Source organism: Poromitra crassiceps, assembly GCF_964638095.1.
Source record: "Poromitra crassiceps genome assembly, chromosome: 1".
Taxonomy (NCBI): domain Eukaryota; kingdom Metazoa; phylum Chordata; class Actinopteri; order Beryciformes; family Melamphaidae; genus Poromitra; species Poromitra crassiceps.
In genome coordinates this window covers 70,199,829-70,220,066 of record NC_139623.1, presented here as the reverse complement: position 1 = coordinate 70,220,066, position 20,238 = coordinate 70,199,829, and positions in this window count along the sequence as shown.

Below are 20,238 nucleotides of genomic sequence, written 5' to 3'. Positions count from 1 at the left end.
ATAGCATTGAGGTATACGATCCCCGTGCCGAGCTCTGGGTCAACGTACCAAACGTTGAACTTGAGTCTCACCGGGCTTACCACGGCGCCGCTTTCCTAAATGGCATTGTCTACTGTGTTGGTGGCTACAACAGCATGTGGGACAGTCTCAGCAGCGTGCGGAAGTTTGACCTCTGTACCCGTACTTGGCACGATGTGGCACCCATGCATAATCCCTGGGGCTCTGTCAGCGTGGCAGTACTGAATGGCAGGATCTATGCCATGGGAGGCCACAATGGAAACGTCTTTCTTGACAGTGCCGAGCGCTATGATCCTCAGACTGACCAGTGGACTCTGCTCCCACCCATGAATGAGCAGAGGAGCGAGGCCAGCGCCACAGTACTCAACGGCAAGGTGTACATCTGTGGTGGTCACGATGGGACGAGGATCCTGAACACAGCTGAGTGCTACAACCCAGACACCAACCAGTGGATGAAGATCGCCCCCATGAGCAGCAGGCGCTGCTGCTTGGGCGTCATCGCCTACAGACAGCGCGTCTACGCAGTGGGCGGCTGGGACCGCCTCAACCCCCTGCGCAGCGCCGAGGCCTACGAGCCGCTAACCAACACGTGGAGCGCCATGCCCGACATGCTGAATCCACGCAGCAGGTTTGGCATTGAGGTGGTGGACGACCAGCTGTTTGTGTGTAGGGATGGGAATCGAGAACCGGTTCTTGTTGAGAACCGGGTCCCAGTGGATCGATTCCTTGGAATCGTTAGCCAAAATCCTTAACAATTCCACTATCGATTCCATGCGCGATGACGTCACACGCTGCGACACGCACGCAACGCAGCCTTGTTTTGTTTCCAGCCACCATGGCGTCTAGGCAGAAGCAAAACGATGACCACAGTGCCACTTGCAATGCTTGCAAAACCTCTATTTCGTCAAAGGGGGGAAATACTAGCAATATGCAGAAACATTTGTCCACACAGCATGCAATAATTTTGGAGGAATGTCACGTTTTTGATGTGCTATGGAGTGACGATAATAACAGCTAACAGCAGCGCGGCTAACGGCTAACGTTAGCGCGTCATCTGTTAATATGGAGAGTAAACTCCTCCAGACCCTGTCTATTGTGTAAACCAGATTTCACCAATACTCCATTTCCATCCATTTAATTTTAGGATGATGACGTTCAGAGTCAGACTGGTTCAGGGGCTGGTAGTCGCTTTGGGTCAGAGGCTGCAGCGAGTACTTCTTGTGCAGCTCGCCCCTCCATTCACCCAGGCAGGGTCCCTGCCTCCCTGTCCCTGCCGCAGGGAAGAGTAAAATGACCGAGGCGAGGGTAAACGAATGTCCCCGAGCAGTGACCAAGTTTGTCTGACATGCCAGCTAAAGTAAAATGTCCAAAGTTGCATGTTGTCATTTTAACCACTAGTTCTGTTTCATTCATTCCCACTATATATTTTCTATAGGGAGATGACAAAGATGCTCAACCCAAAATACAAACCCCCAAACAAAGCCAGTTTAACAGACACACTGATCCCTGCTTGGTATGGGATTGAAAAGAGCAATCTGATCTCAGAGCTGAATAATAATACATAATTATAATAATAATAATCTAAAAGAAAATTAATGTTAATAAACCCGTTTGTACTCTTTTTTTTTTTTTCTTGCCTGCAGGGTCTCATCATGGAGGAGCATGGGAGCGTCTTATTCGTCTTGTTAAGAAAGTGCTCTACTCTGTTCTCCAACAACAACATGTAGATGATGAGGGTTTGCATACCATCATGTGTGAAATTGAAGCCATTTTGAATGATCGACCTATCACAAAGGTCTCAGATGATCCAAATGACTTGGAGGCGCTCACGCCTAATCATCTGCTGCTTTTGAAGAAGAAACCATTACTGCCACCTGGACTTTTTAAAGATGATGATCTGTACACCAGAAAAAGATGGAGACAAGTTCAATATATGGCAGACCTATTTTGGAAAAGGTGGTTGAAGGAGTACCTCCCACTACTACAAGAGAAACAAAAGTGGATCAAACCAAAAAGAAGCTTCACTATTGGAGACTTGGTCATCATTATGGATCCCACTGCACCAAGAGGATCATGGCTAATGGGGAAGATCATAAATACTCACCCTGACAAGAGAGGATTCGTGCGGTCAGTAAGGTTGAAGACCAAGACTGGACAGCTAGACAGACCAATCACCAAGATCTGTCTGCTGCAAGAAGCTGCAAAGTGCCCAGATGGCACCTCTGCTTAACAAAGAAACAAAGACTAAAGAAATCACTTTAGTATTGGCTCCTTAGAATTTTGTTTTTGTTTTGGTAATTGTTTATCACAATTAAGGGGCCGGTGTGTTGGAGCCAATATGGGTGCTTTTTGATTTGGGTTTTTACTTGGGTGTTATTATTATACCACACCACTAGAAGGCAGTAAGATATTGGTGATGGGTTACATGACAATAACAACTAAAGGTATGCGCGTCAAGGACACATTTTAGCGTTTCATTCACCACCGTGGCTTTTTGGCAAAGGGCTAATTAGTCACTACAAATATAAACATCATCATTCGAGCTTATCCAGGTAAGATATTAATAAAGTAATGACACATTCAGCGGGAAACTAACTATAATTAAGACATGTGCCAACTTTGACGACGTTTGGTTCAGTATTTTAAGAGCAAACTTCGTGAAAAGTTGCTGTTTTGGAGATTTATAAAAGGTTGGGAATGATTTTACAGCAACCCAATCCTTCCTTTTATGATTATAGTGGCGTTTATTGATAGTATTGTGTTACATAGGAGTTGGTAGGAAAATAACAGGCGATTGTAATAAATTAACAGGTCAAGTGACATCATGGGAATAGGCTTGGAGTTGTGAGGAGCCAAAAGGGTACAGGGGGGGTAGGGGAGTAACTATCTTGAAATCCCATAGTCTTTGGTTCATGGTGACGTCACGACGTGTCAAATAACCCATTCATTTGAGGGCAAAAAAAAAGCAGTGTTCCACCCTTAGAGGGCGCTTTTGCCAGGTATGCTGCTGAAAAATGATACAAATGGTAAAATGGCAATAGTTTGGTGTCAAATGTGGAAATTTTGACCAGAATTCTTCACACATCACCCCCAAAGTCATATATATTGGTTAAAAGCTGAGAAAAAAGTGTTTTGGAGGTAAGTTCTCCTTTAAATATGCACATTTTACATTTGATTATCTGTCTATCTATGTATCTCTATCTATCTGTCTGTCTGTCTATCTATCTATGTATCTATATATCTATATCTATCTATCTATCTATATCTATTTATCTACCTACTGTATCTATCGTCTGTCTGTCTGTCTGTCTGTGTGTCTGTCTGTCTGTCTGTCTGTCTGTCTGTCTGTCTGCCTGTCTGTCTGTCTGTCTGTCTGTGTCTGCCTGCCTGTCTGTCTGTCTGTCTGTGTGTCTGTCTGTCTGTGTGTCTGCCTGCCTGCCTGCCTGTATGTCTGTCTCTCTGTCTGTCTGTCCATCTGTCTGTCCGTCTGTCTGCCTGCCTGCCTGTCTGTCTGTGTGTCTGCCTGCCTGTATGTCTGTCTGTCTGTCCATCTGTCTGCCTGTCTGTCTGCCTGCCTGTCTGTCTGTCTGTGTGTCTGCCTGCCTGCCTGCCTGTATGTCTGTCTGTCTGTCCATCTGTCTGTCCGTCTGTCTGCCTGTCTGTCTGTCTGTCTGTGTGTCTGCCTGCCTGTCTGCCTGTGTGTCTGTCTGTCTGTCTGTGTGTCTGCCTGCCTGTCTGTCTGTGTGTCTGCCTGCCTGTGTGTCTGTCTGTCTGTGTGTCTGCCTGCCTGTCTGTCTCTCTGTCTGTCTCTCTGTCTGTCTGTCTCTCTGTCTATAAAAGTTTATCAGGAGCTGAGAGGGAAGTTTGACCTGTTTGAGAAAAGGAGGAAGTTGAGTTGTCTTCACCAGGTGTTCACCAGCCTGTACAGCCAGTTCCACTGCAGCATAGGAGGTCCCATCTTAGATAGGCAGACATCACTCAAGGATGCAAGTCCCCTCTTGCTAATTTCTTTAAAAATAAAAAATGATAACTGAAAGACAGTGGAAGACCACAAACTCTCTGTCATGGAGGGAGTTCCAATGGAAAAACCTAGTTAGATACTTTTTAACGCCAATTCAATCAAGGGGAGGTCAAACAGGTTGTTGGAGGGGGTGTGGAGAAGAAAGAGCGGATCATTACCATATATTTTGGAGTTGCCCTGTGATAAGTATGTTTTGGGGGGAAATAAGAAAGAGCATGGAAAAGGTGCTAAAGATTGAGATTCAACATTGCTTTGAGGTTTTGTATTTGGGAAGGGTGCCCGAAATGATCAATGGTATTGCAGATATGTACATGTTTAAACTGATGCTAGTCGCCAGCAAAAAGGCTATAACGAAGAGATGGTTGAATAAAAGCCCACCGACTCTGTCAGACTGGTTGAATGTAATGCATAGCATATATGTAATGGAAAAGTTAACATTTGCTCTGAGACTCAAGACTGACGCCTTCGAAATGTACTGGGAGGGATGGAGGGATTTTGTCAAACCGTTGAGAACAGATTTCTGTTGAAATAAGAGACTGAAGGGAGATTGATCCATGCTACATGTGTCCATTTTGTATTTTTTTGTTTTTCTTTGTTTTTGTTTTGTGTGTGTATGTCGCTTAAGTGTGTTGCAAAAAACAAAACAACATTTGCAGTAATATTATGTAAAATACCTTAAAAGTAAATTTTCTATTGTTTTTGTTTGCCCAGAAACAGAGGTCCACACTTGGTGGGTGTACAATGATAGCCCCCTGTTGGTGTGGTAGACGTGTGTGTGTGTGTGTGTGTGTGTGTGTGTGTGTGTGTGTGTGTGTGTGCCTGCGTGTGTGTGTGTGTGTGTGTGTGTGTGCCTGCGTGTGTGTGTGTGTGTGTGCCTGCGTGCGTGTGTGTGTGTGTGCCTGCGTGCGTGCGTGTGTGTGTGTGTGCCTGCGTGCGTGCGTGCGTGCGTCCGTGCGTGTGTGCCTGCGTCCGTGCATGTGTGCCTGTGTGCGTGCGTGCGTGTGTGTGTGTGTGTGTGTTTGTGAATGATCATGGAGTATGTAACCCGCTAATGGGAATACAACACACATCTGTACAGTCATTTATTTTGCAGTAAATTCCTCTTGTGTAGCACTAATACCTTTTTCATGATGCATACAATACATACAGTATTAATATCTCCCTGTCTGTGAGTATGTTTATCCTTCGCATATCTGGAGAACCATTCGTTAAATCTACTTCCAACTTGGCGGGTGTGTGTCTGGGACATTGATGGAGTGCATTGTCGAATTTGGTGCAATTTGGTCACAGCTGGGACGCTCCTGAGGGTACAAACAAACCTCCCGTCAGCATTAGCCAATGGAGCAGTGTTAAAAAATAAATCTGTCCTGACCGTAACAGATCTACATTTTTCTGACCACAGAACAGCCTTGGGTGACTATTTCCATCATGAGAGACTAGTAGAAAGTTTAACGAGCTTTAATGATACAACAAATTAATTTTGGTGTATGACTCCATGATATGATGACGCTCTCCTGAGATGATGAGAGGGCGTCGTCAGTGAAGAATAGGATAGGAAATCCCCCATAGGGAATTCTTCAGGAGTCATGACGATGGTGGTGGTCAGGGGAGGAGGTGGGGCGAAAACAACTGCTTCAGCGATGATCAGCAACTGAGAATGACACACGGCACATACCTACTGTAATTATCAACGGTTGGTGGTTCGGGTCAGCAGTCCAGATAACTTGCGGTGCAGCTCTGTGGTGCCCGTGGACCGTGATGGCCGTGTAGCAAACAGGCTGGGCTGTGCTGTGGCAGCAGAGCTAACCTCGCGTCACCAGGCTCTTCTACAGGAGAGCAGGCTCACTCATGGCCGTAACTAGCTATGAGCACGGGGAGGGCCGGACCTCCCCTAATATTTCAGCCTGCAAAAAAAAAAAAAAAAAAAAAAAAAAAAAATTTTTTTTTTTTTTTTTTTTTGCAGGCCAGGCCAGGCCAGGCCACTCACTGAACAGCAGGCCAGGCGCCGCCTACTGGTTTACTAGTGGTTTTATTACTTTATTCAGGTTTAAAGTGGGTGCATCTCATTGTAATCATGCATGATGCCAATTGCCAAGCTCCCGAAGTCAGGTATGCAGGTGGCTATATGCATGGTTTCAGTTTCATGACCCAATAAGTAACAAAAAGAGGTGGTGTAAAGTTAAAAACAACATAATATATTTTATTTTATTTTTCAATCGTTCCTATCAGGAATAAATAAATGTCCCTCTGTATGTTTTTTTTATTATCGATGATGACTTTGTGTGTTGTGTACGGCTTGGGTTGTGTACCTGTGTTTGTAGGTGTCATTTTGATATGAATTTGGCTAAAACAGTTTGTGTTTGTTAGTTACAATTATGTTGACAGGAGAGCTGAGCAGGTGGTGACATGAAAGAGAATATACTGAATAATGACATCACAACAGTATAATCCTAATGTTGATTTAAAATGATATATTACTCTAAATATGGCTAAAAAAGGGGGGGGGAAAAACTAAATTTTTTTTCCGCCTCCCCTTGCTGGACCTCCCCTATTTCGGAACCCTGGTTACGGCCCTGGGCTCACTCACTCGGACACGCCTTCAATTATGCATAACTTTAAACCCTTATCAAATGTAAACGGGCGAGTTCCCAAATATATCACCCCCCCCCCCACACATGTTATGAAAAGGTGAAATCAGCTATATAGACCAAAACCGTGTTAAGGACCGGGCTGTAATATGTTTAATTACAGTTAGAAGTGGGGCATTTAAACAGGAACAACGGGACTACTGAGCCCTGCCTCAAGTGGCCATTTGAGGATATACACCTTAAATAAAGACTTCCGCGTCTTCAGGAGAAAGGGGGCGGGTTTGCCCCTTGGGTGCAACCAGGGGCGGTTTTAGCATCAGACCTTTGGGTGGGCTCAGCCCACCCAAAGGTCATGGACCGCTGAACCCCTAGGGGGGTCCGGGGGCATGCCCCCCCTGAAGAAAATTTTGTACAGTTTCAAGTAAAAATGGATCAAGCTGGTGCACTTTGAGATCAAAATGAAGAGACTAGATCTATGAAGAACTACACACATCAATATCTTCTTTACCGTTCTGTGGTTTTACAGCAATGAAAAAATAATTGTTTCCCTATATATACTATATATATTCTGCATACAGGTTACTTATGGTAGAATTATGCTTGCATACATAATACCAAAATCACTTCAGGGGAGTTTGAAGTAAAGTAACATTTTGCTTTGTAGGCAAAACAAAAGTAAAATTAAATCAAAAGGGAACTTCCTAACTTATTGGCTGGAATAAAATTTCCGACAAGATAATAATATACTGTAAGCACTAAAGCAGGAGTTTACAGTCAACTAGTTGAAATTAATATGTGGCAGTATTTGTGGGGGTCAAAATCTATATAGGGTGTACCACCACAAATAGATCAGTGTATCGGAAACACTGACTATTAAATTGTGTGACTAGAAAGACACCAATAAATCTGAGAAAATGTACTTTAATTTTGAACAACAGCACTACAACGGTGGCATTACAAATGGTATTATGAAATTATTGTGGGGAAAAACAAGAATGCCACTTTTTTTCATGAACTTTAACTCTATTGAGTGCCAAGGACGAGTATAGTCGTCAATTCGAATAGTAACGTAGAGTGCCAAAGACGACTAAAGTCGTCAATTGCGTTTTTTGACGGTGGGACGTGGATCAAAGCCTCGTGCATCTCCTGTAAAAATATTGTAGCTATTGAAGGTGTATAACCTATTTTATGGACCCATTAGGTGGCGACAGTGCTCTCCAGATTAGAGAAAGTTGAGGAAAAAAAGCAGAAAAAGCCCCGTGATGAAAGAGAAACCGATGCATGAGCCAGAGCGGCACAGATTGCTCTGGCTGCCTGGAGCCAACGTTAGCTGCGAACAGCAGTCAATCCGCTCCCACAAATGAGCCCCTCTGTCTCTGCTGCATAGTTTCTCCACACGATTAGCCGCCAGAAAATAAAACCAAAGCCAAACCATTCTCATGAGAATGGTTTGGCTTTTCAGTGTCGCGCTGGGAGCCGGCGCACAAGGCTGAGCGCTCCGAAAATAGACTGGGTGCAGCGCACTTTGAAACGCGCAGCAGAAAGCCTATAATCAGACGCAGCTTCATCCCAGCTCACAACCGAAACCCCAGAAACGCAGACGAACGCGAGCCCGATCCAGACTCCCCCGATGAGCGGCCGCCATCCGAACGTGGATCCGTAAGGCAGCAGAGCCTGCCATAGCAGGCAGCAGAGACTCGCCTGACACACGCAGCAGCCAGCAGAGCGAGCAGAGCCACCAGAGACACTCCCACGGAGGAGGAGTTTGGAGTTGAGGGGTGTGTGGGTGCTGTTCAGATGTTTCAGGTCAGAAAATATTAGCTTCAGAGTCAGTGAATGTGCTTGAAATGCTTCATTTCACAAAAGGCTGAATATCTCAGCTTCTAATTTGAAACGCCTGTTTTTGCTGAAAACAACCTATCTTCTCCGGCTCATAACTAAAGAACGGAAAATGGTATCAATAAACTTTTTTTTGCTGATGATACAATAGAGTCTCCTCGTTCTTTGTGCGTGTTCGGTGTTTACATAGTAATATCACACAATATTCTGTGGGCCTCGAGAAATCATTGAAAACGCTCTGAAACTCTGGCACTGGGAGCGTCCGTTCTCCAAAAGTGGCTGGCACTCAATGAGTTAAGCAGAAAATTAAAAAATAGTTTTAAAGCAAAAATAAATAATAAATAAAGATAATTTGAACAGAAACTGCTACTAATGACCACCATGGATTTGGAGAGGAAAAAAAAAAAAAAAAAAAAAAATTTTTTTTTTTTTTTTTTTTGGGTGGGCTGAGACTATTTTTGGGTGGGCTAAAGCCCACCCAAAAAAGGCCTAGAACCGCCCCTGGGTGCAACCCCACAGCACTTCCTTTTTCTCCGCTTCTTCTTCGGTGTTTTATGGCGGTTGGCATCCTTAAATGTTGCATTACCGCCACCTACTGAATTGTATCATCTTCACAGTGCTAACTATTTAGTGTCCACCACTTTCTCAGCTGTTCAGGGGGAACACTGACATAGGCTACTTCAATTTCTTTTTTCTTTTGCTATGTAAACGTTTAAATGTAAAGATAGGCCTACTGCGTGCTGGTGCAATAACGTAGCCTACTGATAGTTAGCTTACTCTGTAACATGTAGCTTTTATTAGCCTCTCAGGCTAGCTCCGGAGCAGACAATGCTTCCTACTACCCAGCGTGTGCACGTCTTTCCGACAGGGGTGGTTGTTATGGCAACTATCAACAACAACAACTAACTACTACAAGACATAAAGACCGAAATAGGCTACATTGTTACTGTGTCTGTTGGAGACACGGCCTAACGTTAAGATTTAATATATACAGGAAGTAGACCGGATATTCTTCTTCTTCTCTGGGGTTTAGTAAACCGGATATTCAGGTGGCTTGTAACAGTTTGTTGTTGTTGTCAAGTTAAAACCGTCTATAGGTTTTTTTTTAAGACGCTAGTGCACATAGGGTCTGACCAGAAGGGGAGGGACTTCGGCTCTCTATATCACTTAAGTTTTGAACAATATCCTCCCAGTCTTAAGACAACACAATAACTCACTATTTCCCTACACACCCCTACTACAAGACTATTAGTAATGAAATATGTTATTCCTCCTTCAACGTGCCTTCCACAGTACGATAACCTTCCCTCCAATTATGTTAGCATTCCAGAATCATGCTGCGAGACGAGAGCTTTGTGTAAAGAGTAATCGACTGGAACTCTCCAACGCCAAAGACGGCTGGTGTTTAGAAAAAAGAAGGGGGGGGGGGATACATTTTTCTTTAAAGTGGAAAATTCTCCTGAATGATCAGAACATTTCATTAGTTTGTACGTGAAATGGGATGCCTGATTAAGCTCAGCTCATTAGCAGAAGGTGCGGGCTAAACTGACTGAGAAGAGAGGCTTTCTAATTAGACTGAAGACAAAAACAACCAGAGAGGATCTTTTTTTACCACAGTACAAATAGAGGTAAAATGTATCAAAATGGATGCTCACTCCATATGGGCCAAAGCCCCAAATTCCACTCAACTGGGCAAATTCTAATCGACATTTTTGATTAGAATTGTTTGATTGTATTATGTCCATAGATGATATTTTGTATGATAGACATTGTCACAGTTATCAGCACATGAAATGAACCACCCCCTATATAAATTAGATTACATTTCAATTACATTTTGAAATGCAGGATGGCAGGGGCAGAGGGCTGAAATTTGGCATGGAGGTCAAGTGTGTGTGTGTGTGTGTGTGTGTGTGTGTGTGTGTGTGTGTGTGTGTGTGTGTGTGTGTGTGTGTGTGTGTGTGTGTGTGTGTGTGTGTGTGTGTGTGTGCGTGTGCGTGCGTGCGTGTCACAAGGTTGTATAGATCCCCGGGCCACACAGACACAGGAGGCAGAGGTAGGTTCAGTAGAAAAAGTATTTATTATAAACTACTATAGTGAAGACAAAAATAACTAATGTTAAAATCAATGGCTACTGGCCAGTCAGCTATAAAAGAATAAAATACCAATAGAAAGCCCCGAAAAACAAGCAGCTGTTCGTCCCTGAAGGCTGAAGGCCCTTTTTTTTGGCTATTACCTGTATCAATGGGAATGGGTTCTACACTATTTGTCTAATTGTTTCTTCTGTAAGATACATACTGTAGGTTGTTTGTTTCAACCAGTTTGATGGTAACTCATGGTAACTCTACACTCAATCTGGGTGAAAGTGTATGTGAAATGGGATAGTGGCCATATTGGTAGCCTACTTACTATGCAAAGTAGAGTGCTATAGATAGATTCAATCATAAATCTGAGTATTACAATGTGTTTCGAAAACTCAAAAACCATAAAATGGACACAGAGTTTACTAAAAGCATCAACAGTTATGGTAAAACTCATGTTCAGGTAGCCGCCATCTTAGAAATATGCAGATTAGGGGTCCACACACATCTTCCCTAGTAAAGATAAGCATTCCAACACCTTTCTAATGGTCAAAAAACATAAGATAGACACCAAGTCTGTATTTCTAGCTCATCTCTTTCAAAAGTTAGAGCCAAAAGCCTTTTCGGACAGTGGTCATATTGGATTTGGCCGTCATGGTGACGCCGGGGGTCACCGGCTCGGGCACTCTGGCTCAATTGTTAGAGCATGTTAGAGCAAAATCTGGCGCTTTTAGACTTAATTTGCGAGATATATCACAAACTCAGGTTACAGGACTCATCATTGCACCTTGTACGACCTGGTCGGATGGTCCTCCCTTGCCCTGCGCAGAATGCGACATTGGTACATGTTCATATACAAGGCCATCCTGGGCAGACTACCCTCATACGTTTGTAGCGATAAACAACTCCCATAACTTAAGATCAAATAGCTGGTTGAAATTCAAAGTGCCAAATATGCGAACTGAATCTGGAAAAAAGAGTCTCTCCTACTTTGGTCCCTGGTCGTGGAACGACCTGCAGTCCCGTTTAAAACTGGTCTCTTCCATTCCTCTGTCCAGTTTTAAACATGCTCTATCTGAGGTCCTTACTTCAAGCTGCTCCTGCAGTAATGTCTAGTTTTACTTTGCCTTTCTTGACCTGTAAATTTGTTTTTAGGCCATATGTTTTTACGTTCTTGATCCTGTGTTATTTATTACCCTTGGATGTGCTATTTTATGATGTACTTGGTTGTCTTTGCTTTTTTGAAATGTTTCAGCTCTATAGCCCTGTTTTTATGTTTCCTTTATATGTACTGTAAGTATGTTGATTGTAACTTGGCTTGTAACTGCTGCCTTCTTGGCCAGATCACATTCGCAAAAGAGATCTTGTATCTCAAATGTCTTAACTGGTTAAATAAAGGTAAAAAAAATAAAAAAAATAATAAAAATCTTCCTAAGTCCCTTAACTATTAGGTTTGAAAAGTGTGTTTTGCATGGTATTATAAATCGAGTGATAACACATATTTAGCTACCATTGGTGCAATGCTATCACATATTTTCTAACTCTAGAGATGTATCCTATACCTTGCGAAAAATCTATATGAGCATTATTCCCAACCCTTCTGGCTCATGGACTAATATGTAGACGTTTAGATAGATGTATGTTATGTAGATGTTTTTTGCAAGATTTTGAGTGTAAATTATACACTTTTTTCAGATTGTTTCGAGTTTTACTATACCAAACCTGTTAAAATCATGAAAACAACCCTCTCAATCAATTTCTCATGCCAAAATCATACAGAAAAGTGGTGTAATTTGACTCTGTATGATGTCTAGTTCAAAAGTTATGACCCTTATCCATTTTCATCAGACATTGCAATATGCCCACAAAGATGGCTGCCAAACGGACCCATGGGACACTATTTCAACGGGGTAACAACACAATTTGCTTATTAACTCATTGAGTGCCAGCCACTTTTGGAAAACGGATGCCCCCAGTGCCAGAGTTTCAGAGCGTTTTCAGTGATTTCTCGAGGCCCACAGAATATTGTGTGATATTACTATGTAAACACCGAACACGCCCAAAGAATGATGAGACTCTCTTCTATCATCAGCAAAAAAAAGTTTATTGATATCATTTTCCGTTCTTTAGTTATGAGCCGGAGAAGATAGGTTGATTTCACCAAAAAGAGACGTTTCAAACTAGAAGCTGAGATAATTAGCCTTTTGTGAAATGAAGCATTTCAAGCACATGACTGACTCTGAAGCTAATATTTTCTGATGTAGTCACACCTCAAAAATAATTTCCTTCAATAAAACAGTGAAAACAAAGGAATTTTGTTTTGCAAAATAATATTTTTTAGCTTCAACCAGCAGCGCTGGCCCCTGCGTGCGCTGCTGGTTGCAGCTTCTTGCTGGTCTTGATTTACTGCTGGTGGGCATCAGATATTCTAGCTTGTGTTTGCCAATCCTCTCCTGCTGTCTGGGTCTGTCTGGGTCAGTGTTGTATGCTGCCCTGCGTGCCCCACCCCGCTCAACTGCAAACCCCACCTCTGTGGGAGTGTCTCTGGTGGCTCTCTGCTGCGTTTGCTCTGTACTGAAAAGTGCGCTACATCCAGCTTTTTTACAGCGTTCCGCGTGTATTTGTCACCGGCTCCCATCGCTTCCAGTTGAGAATAATAACAACTCCACAACTAATCATGCGGATGGGCTATCGCAGCGGACACGGAGGGGCTCAATTGTGGCAGCAGATTGGCTGCTGCAGGCACAGCTAACGTTATGCTTCATGCATATCGATGCATACCGATGCGATTTCCGTTTCCCCATGACTTCTTCTCTGTTTTTTCCTCGCCTTTCTGTAATCTGGAGAGCACTGTCGCCACCTAATGGGTCCGTAAAATAGCTTTTACACATTCAAGATCCACCATACTTTCACAGGAGATGGATCAGGCTTTGATCCACGTCCCACCGTCAAAAAACGCAATTGACGACTTTAGTCGTCATTGGCACTCAACGTTACTATTTGAATTGACGACTATAGTCGTCATTGGCACTCAATGAGTTAAACACCTTGAGGAGTACAAAAATCTATGTTAGAAAAATATATCTTTGGGGTGCATGGGGAGCCCCGCGTTCCTATTGGACGATGTGTGCCTTCTCCTGTTCTTGCCAGTGAGAGGAGCGTGATTGACATCCAGTCATCCAATCACGATAATGCCATAAGGAAGAGCATGACTGAATGACAATTTGTCATAGAGAGGCAAAGTGGGCCTACTTCCTGCTTCAGCACTGTACCAGAGATTTTCATCCGCCATTTATTTTCCCATGGACATTTCGTAAAATGATTATAAAAATAGTTTTACTTCGTCAAACAAAAACGGTTCGGCTATATTTAGGATCGGGAGAGACCATAGAACATTTAACTCCGACCAAAACTTAAAACAACGCAGATTTTTTTTTTTCTTTAAATGCGCGTTTTTTTTACGTTTTGGTCCGAGTGAAATGTTATGTGTTCTGTCCTGTTTCTAAATATATCTGAAGCGTTTGGTTTGACGAAGTAAAACTATTTTTAAAAGCATTTTACGAAATGTCTATGGGAAAATAAATGGCGGATGAAAATCTCTGGTACAGTGCTGAAGCAGGAAGTGACGTTTCACTTTGGCTCTCTATTGGATGACTCAGTCATGCTCCTTATGGCATTGTTAGCCATGCACTTGCATGATGCATACCGGACAGAGACACTTGACAACGTTACGTTATTATTTCATTATTTAAACTGACGAACACAAACAAGTCATCCGAGTCATCACCTCTCAAGTCAAGTCAAGCCTCGAGTCCTTTAACTTCCAAGTCCAAGTAAGTCTCAAGTCATTTTTGTTTTTGTCAAGTCAAGTCGCAAGTCATCAAAACAGGGACTTGAGTTGACTCGACTCCAAGTCACCGAGTCTCAAGTGCCCATCTCTGTCATTTACTAATCACTGTTGATGCTGCCTGGGTCCAGACCTTTGAATGTGCCCACTCCACGGAGTTGAGTTTGCCTGCTCTTGTTCTGGCATTGTCATATGCAAATGCATTTTTCTCTGGTTTCACCAGCGATTCACCAATCAGCGCCGAGGGGAACTAACGATTGGCCAATCAGCCTCAATAAACAGCCCAACGGGCGGGACTAAGCCGTTGTGAACTGGTTATCAAGACTGTGCCGATGAGTAACAACAATGGTTGCAGCAGTTGCCTGCTATCAAGTCTGTTTTAAATTGATTAAAAGTAAAGCACCAATTACTTTGAAATCCGAACGGCACACCAACACCAGGCCGGCCGGCTCCCAGAGCAGATTATTGGCTTCTGGGTCCGGCTAGGCCCCTGGCCGCTTCTGGATGATACTTCTCTGATGACATCATCACCGCAAGATGACATCACAATGCCATCAGTGACATCATCGAACAAGTGTTCGATCGTCGTACAAGTGTCTTAAAGGTCCCATTCCGTGCAAAAGCTGTTTTTACTTGTAAATGCATATATACTGCTGTCAGCCCTCCCTGTAATGAGTGGTCACACGCTCAGAACTGCCACAGTTGGATTTGTCCCTATCCAGCGTCCCCCTGCAGTCTCCTCCAAGCCACACCCCCAAACGCTTCGTTTGCCCAGAGGGGAATTGGGACGTCACTAGCTTCCTCCTGCATACTGCGCGGGTCTCTCTCACACAAGCTACCTGCACCATTTAGTCTATAGCCACAAAATTAACACTTCTAGCTGGAGCGACGCCAACTGTACGTGATCCAGCAACTGCAGAGGTGCATTCGGTAAGTCTAGGCATTTTGAGATGTCCTCTTTAGCGTAGTACCGTTAAGTTAACGATAACTCGCAACCTAGCGTGCTGGTCCACAGACGCTAATCTGATTGGCCGCTGGGAGCCTGGGGTGGGCTCTCCCTCAGCGGCCAATGGGAACTGTTAGTTCTGAATATATTATAGAAACAGGCCATTCTTGGGAAGCGACGAGATGAGGAAGTGAGAACTCCGTCACAACAAACGGGGTTGCTATATTTTCGACAGATTAATCCAGAATCATGTTTTATGGACCAGAGACACACGTTTTTAAGAGGTTACAGCTGCACAAATTGGGACCTTTAAAGTGTGACATCACTACCTGGGAATGAGATGAGTAATCACCAGTATGACATCACCAGTGATGTCTATATCCAGGCTAGCATGGCTATAAGTAGGACCAGTTCAACATTCTGAGTTAGACCTCAAGGACTTCCAGGACCAGAGGTTGTGCGTTGTTGGTCCATTGCTTCGATAATCGACAACAAGGAAGAGAGTACCCAGAGATTAGACTGTGTATTGACGGACACACCTGCGACAACGCAAGCTTTGAGATCTGAGCCAGGTTTATACCTGATGAACCCTGACCACGTCGTACCAGGGTCTCTCTGAAAGCATACAAGAGTTCGGGCACTTCAATTCTCGTTCACAAGAATGTGAACGAGAATACGGGCCCTTCAAGCCCGTACAAGAATGCTACTTGCCCGCGACGAACTCCGAAGCGAGTGGCGGAAGGAAGCAGGAGTCTTCTGCGCCCTTCATCGCCCCGAGCTCTATAACAGGCACACCGCTTGGAGGGCATTTATTCAAAGGGGACTCAGTGAGATGTGTTGTTTTTTATGTTCACCCGACTGGAGTAACTAACATGAAATTCAGGCCGATATACGTTGGACTTGGTCTAGACTCTCTAGTGATTGTTTGGAATTCCCCGGGGGGATCCGGTCATAGAAATAACACAAATAGAGCAATCTCAGACTAGAAGATGGAAATGAGTGTAACGATTTGATCTTTATCTTTATTGTTTATATAAGCAGGGACAGTACACAATAAATATATTGCACCAGAGATAGCTAAAAGCTAATTTGCATCTGTAGTCCCTGGGCACACAGAGTCCTGTGCGCACACAGTACATATCAAATACAGCAATTAAAAGAAAATCCTAATGTCTAAACAATCAAGATACATGACAAAAAATGATACTTACTATTAGCAAGATACAATGCTCATAACAGTCAAATAGAACACATAGAGGTAGATAGCAATCCACTAAAATCACACATTGGCAAATGAGGTAGTGGTAAAAAATAAATAATGTCATAGCACAAAAATAAATAGTATATGAGACCACACCAATGACTATAGGTGGCCACATTGATAATTCAATCTGATATCAGGCTACTGTTGACAACAGAGACATTTAAATGTTTAATTCGATATTAGATTGCACCTTAAAGGTTCACCTTAATCTCTCCAAGTAAGACTTCACTGATGTGTCTGTGATGAACATCTCCACTGTCCTCACCCCCACTCAATGTGTAACTTCCTATAGTGGTATAATTACCTTTGTGGTGCAAACTGGGTAATTACCCATGTATCCACTTAGCTCTCAGCTGGAAATAACAAGAGGCAGACAGAAGTAGCATCGCATCTGCTGATTCCAATGCAATAGCACTGATGGTGCAATTCATGAACAAATCATTACAGAACCACATGCTAGCATAATGAGAACAATATACTGTACTGTATATACAATCACCTCCTTCTCCCCTCCCTTCTATAAATACCTATAATGAGAGAACAAATAGAAATATGGCTTGTGTGTGTGTGTGTGTGTGTGTGTGTAGGTATAGGTGCGAAAAAGAAAGACTGCAGGGAAAGAAAAAGAAGTAGAACTTGCATGTTTTCACAGTAGCCTATGTGTTGTAAATGCATACCTTCCAATTGACAGACTTTCAATACATGCTTTACAATAAAGAAAGTGAATTAACTGCTCAACATGCAAGGGAAAAACAATCCAGTCCACTTGTAAACGTATATCCTTAGGTTTTACAGCTATCTATAAAGCCTTAATTTTAAGTAGCCTATAGAGTTATGTTTTACACTATTACTTCATTAGACCTTATAAGTAGCATAATTTCAACTTATTATTTGCCCATATAAGGACGCTTCCGCATAACGTCATTTTGTAATCGTTCTTCCGTTTTAGACCCGGAAGTAGATTATCGTGCATTCCTTTATAACTGGGAACTGGTAATCTTACCGGTTCAAAGTTCATGAGCTGGGACGTGACGTCACTAGAGCTGGTATTTCCCATTCCAAACTCGTAGGAGTCTCAGCAGCGCCGACGTAAAAAATCCAAGATGGCTGATCCGCGCAACAACAGTAGTTATAATCGTATAAATGCTATTTAGCACTTCTGTCTTGTTTGTGTCTCATTAAATCAGCTGTACACACAGCACTGCCTACTTCTATCTCTGTGGACATGAGGCTGCAGTGTTTGTATGCGCAAAATGCCACGAAATGCCTTGTTATCAACTGTTATTGCTAACAATGGCTAGCCTGGCTAGCGAGTGGATCTGACCAGTGAACAGTGAACTTCCCAGCTCAAGTTTTCTGCAAATGGAACGCTAACAAAACGGATGTGATGTCATTTAGCCTCCACATCCCAGTTATTTTGCGATAAAGGAACGCACGACTACTCCTACCTTTATAATTTTTAGACTTGCCAAAAAGCTGTTTTCAAGAAAGGAAAAAAAAACTGTTATAAAGTTTTAATATTTTTTCGGATGAGAATGTAACATTCCAAATATGTGACCAGTTTATCAGAATAATGCCTATTTGGACATTTTTAACGAGCAGCTGCCAGCGAAGGACTGAGAGCGCTGGCTGTGTGACCGGTCGGACTAGTTCGTATCTGTCAACCCCATTGAGAAAACACTGTCGACGTGCTTTTGTAACTAACGTTAAATGCCGACCGGGTACAGCCATGCAGTGTAGCTGCTGAATGTTGCCAAACTTCATCCATAGTTTACAGTCTACAATGCAACCGGCCGGCCGGCTACGCTGAACCGGAAGAACAAATACAATTACGTCTGACACGGAGGAGAAAAAGTGGGCGTGGCAACATAAGGTGAATAGAGTTCGGTTTTACAGCTACCTTATAAGTAGCCTATAGAGCAGGGGTGGGCAACATTTTTTTCCTGAGGGCCATACTGACTTACATCAAGTGTACTGACTTACATCAAGTAAGCGAAGGGCCACACATTGGAGATTATACCTGCCAACACTTATGATTTTTACGGGAGTCTCCCTATTTTTAACCCTCTCTCCCAGATACAGATATTTAATATAGTTATGGATGGCTGGGGGCAGGACTCGATAAGCCTCGGCTTCTTCCCGCCCCTTTTCAAACCGTTTTCTAATGGAGTTTACTTATTTTCTTGGTTGTTATTGGTTTTTATTCCTGTATATTTAAAGCCCCATTCAGTAAGTTTCCAAGTTTTACTGTTGGAGAAACTGCGCCCTCTGCATGCATTAGTATCGATAACGAACACAGCGCCAGAAAGCTCTATGTACATGTTGTGACATTGGGTACTCACCACGTGATGAAATAATAATCCATAGTTCCGTGAAACATCATTTTCGTAGCAAATCCGAATCGAGTTACTTCCTTGTTTTCATGAACACAGCGCTTCCGCTGTACAGCGCATGCGCGCATGCTTTTCTTTTTTCTTGCTACGGGACGTGGCAGACAAACTGCTTAGTCCCAGTGCTGGCCAATGGAGGGCGGTGTGGGATAAATAAAGACGAGGGTCTCCCTATTCCAAGTCAATCTACCATGTCCTGTGACTAAAAAGCTGATATATTACAGTAAAAAATGCCAAAAATCTTACTGATTGGGGCTTTAACATATTTGTTTTATGTATTGTTTTAACTGTTTTAAATAAATCTTCTCAATCAATCAAAAATCCTGTCATTCTCTCCCTATAGCCTACTCATCCTGTCATTCTCTACCTATAGTCTACTCATCCTGTCATTCTCTCCCTATAGTCTACTCATCCTGTCATTCTCTCCCTATAGTCTACTCATCCTGTCATTATCTCCCTATAGCCTACTCATCCTGTCATTCTCTCCCTATAGCCTACTCATCCTGTCATTCTCTCCCTATAGCCTACTCATCATGTCATTCTCTCCCTATAGTCTACTCATCCTGTCATTCTCTCCCTATAGTCTACTCATCCTGTCATTCTCTTCCTATAGCCTACTCATCATGTCATTCTCTCCCTATAGTCTACTCATCCTGTCATTCTCTCCCTATAGTCTACTCATCCTCTCATTCTCTCCCTATAGTCTACTCACCTTGTCATTCTTGGACCTTGGATGAGTAGGCTATAGGGAGAGAATGACTGGAGCACCTACAAGAGAAACTAGGATATCATTTAGTTACAGTAGGAAATCGGAGTAGGAAAGTAAGTAAGAAAGCTGCACCTACGGGTCGCTTCCATAAATATGTAACATGAAAGATACAGATGCTGCTGCCTCTGGAGCTCTGTTTAACTGGGCTAACAGATCTCTCTCTCTCTCTCTCTCTCACACACACACACACACACACACACACACACACACACACACACACACACAAAATAGGGCCCTATAAATACCCTTCTAGTGTCCTTGATAACACAATGAAATCCTTGAGCAGACACAGGCAGTCAAACTGTCTATTCAAACGTTCTGTAGGACCAGCAGAAGGGCAGTTGGCAAACCAACATGCACAGACCTCCCTCGGCTTTGGGGGAAAACACAAGTTCCTCTAAATGCGTCATTTGACGGGATGCATTTTGTGGCTGCAACAAGAATTTATAAGATATGCAAAACATTTGCAATTGTC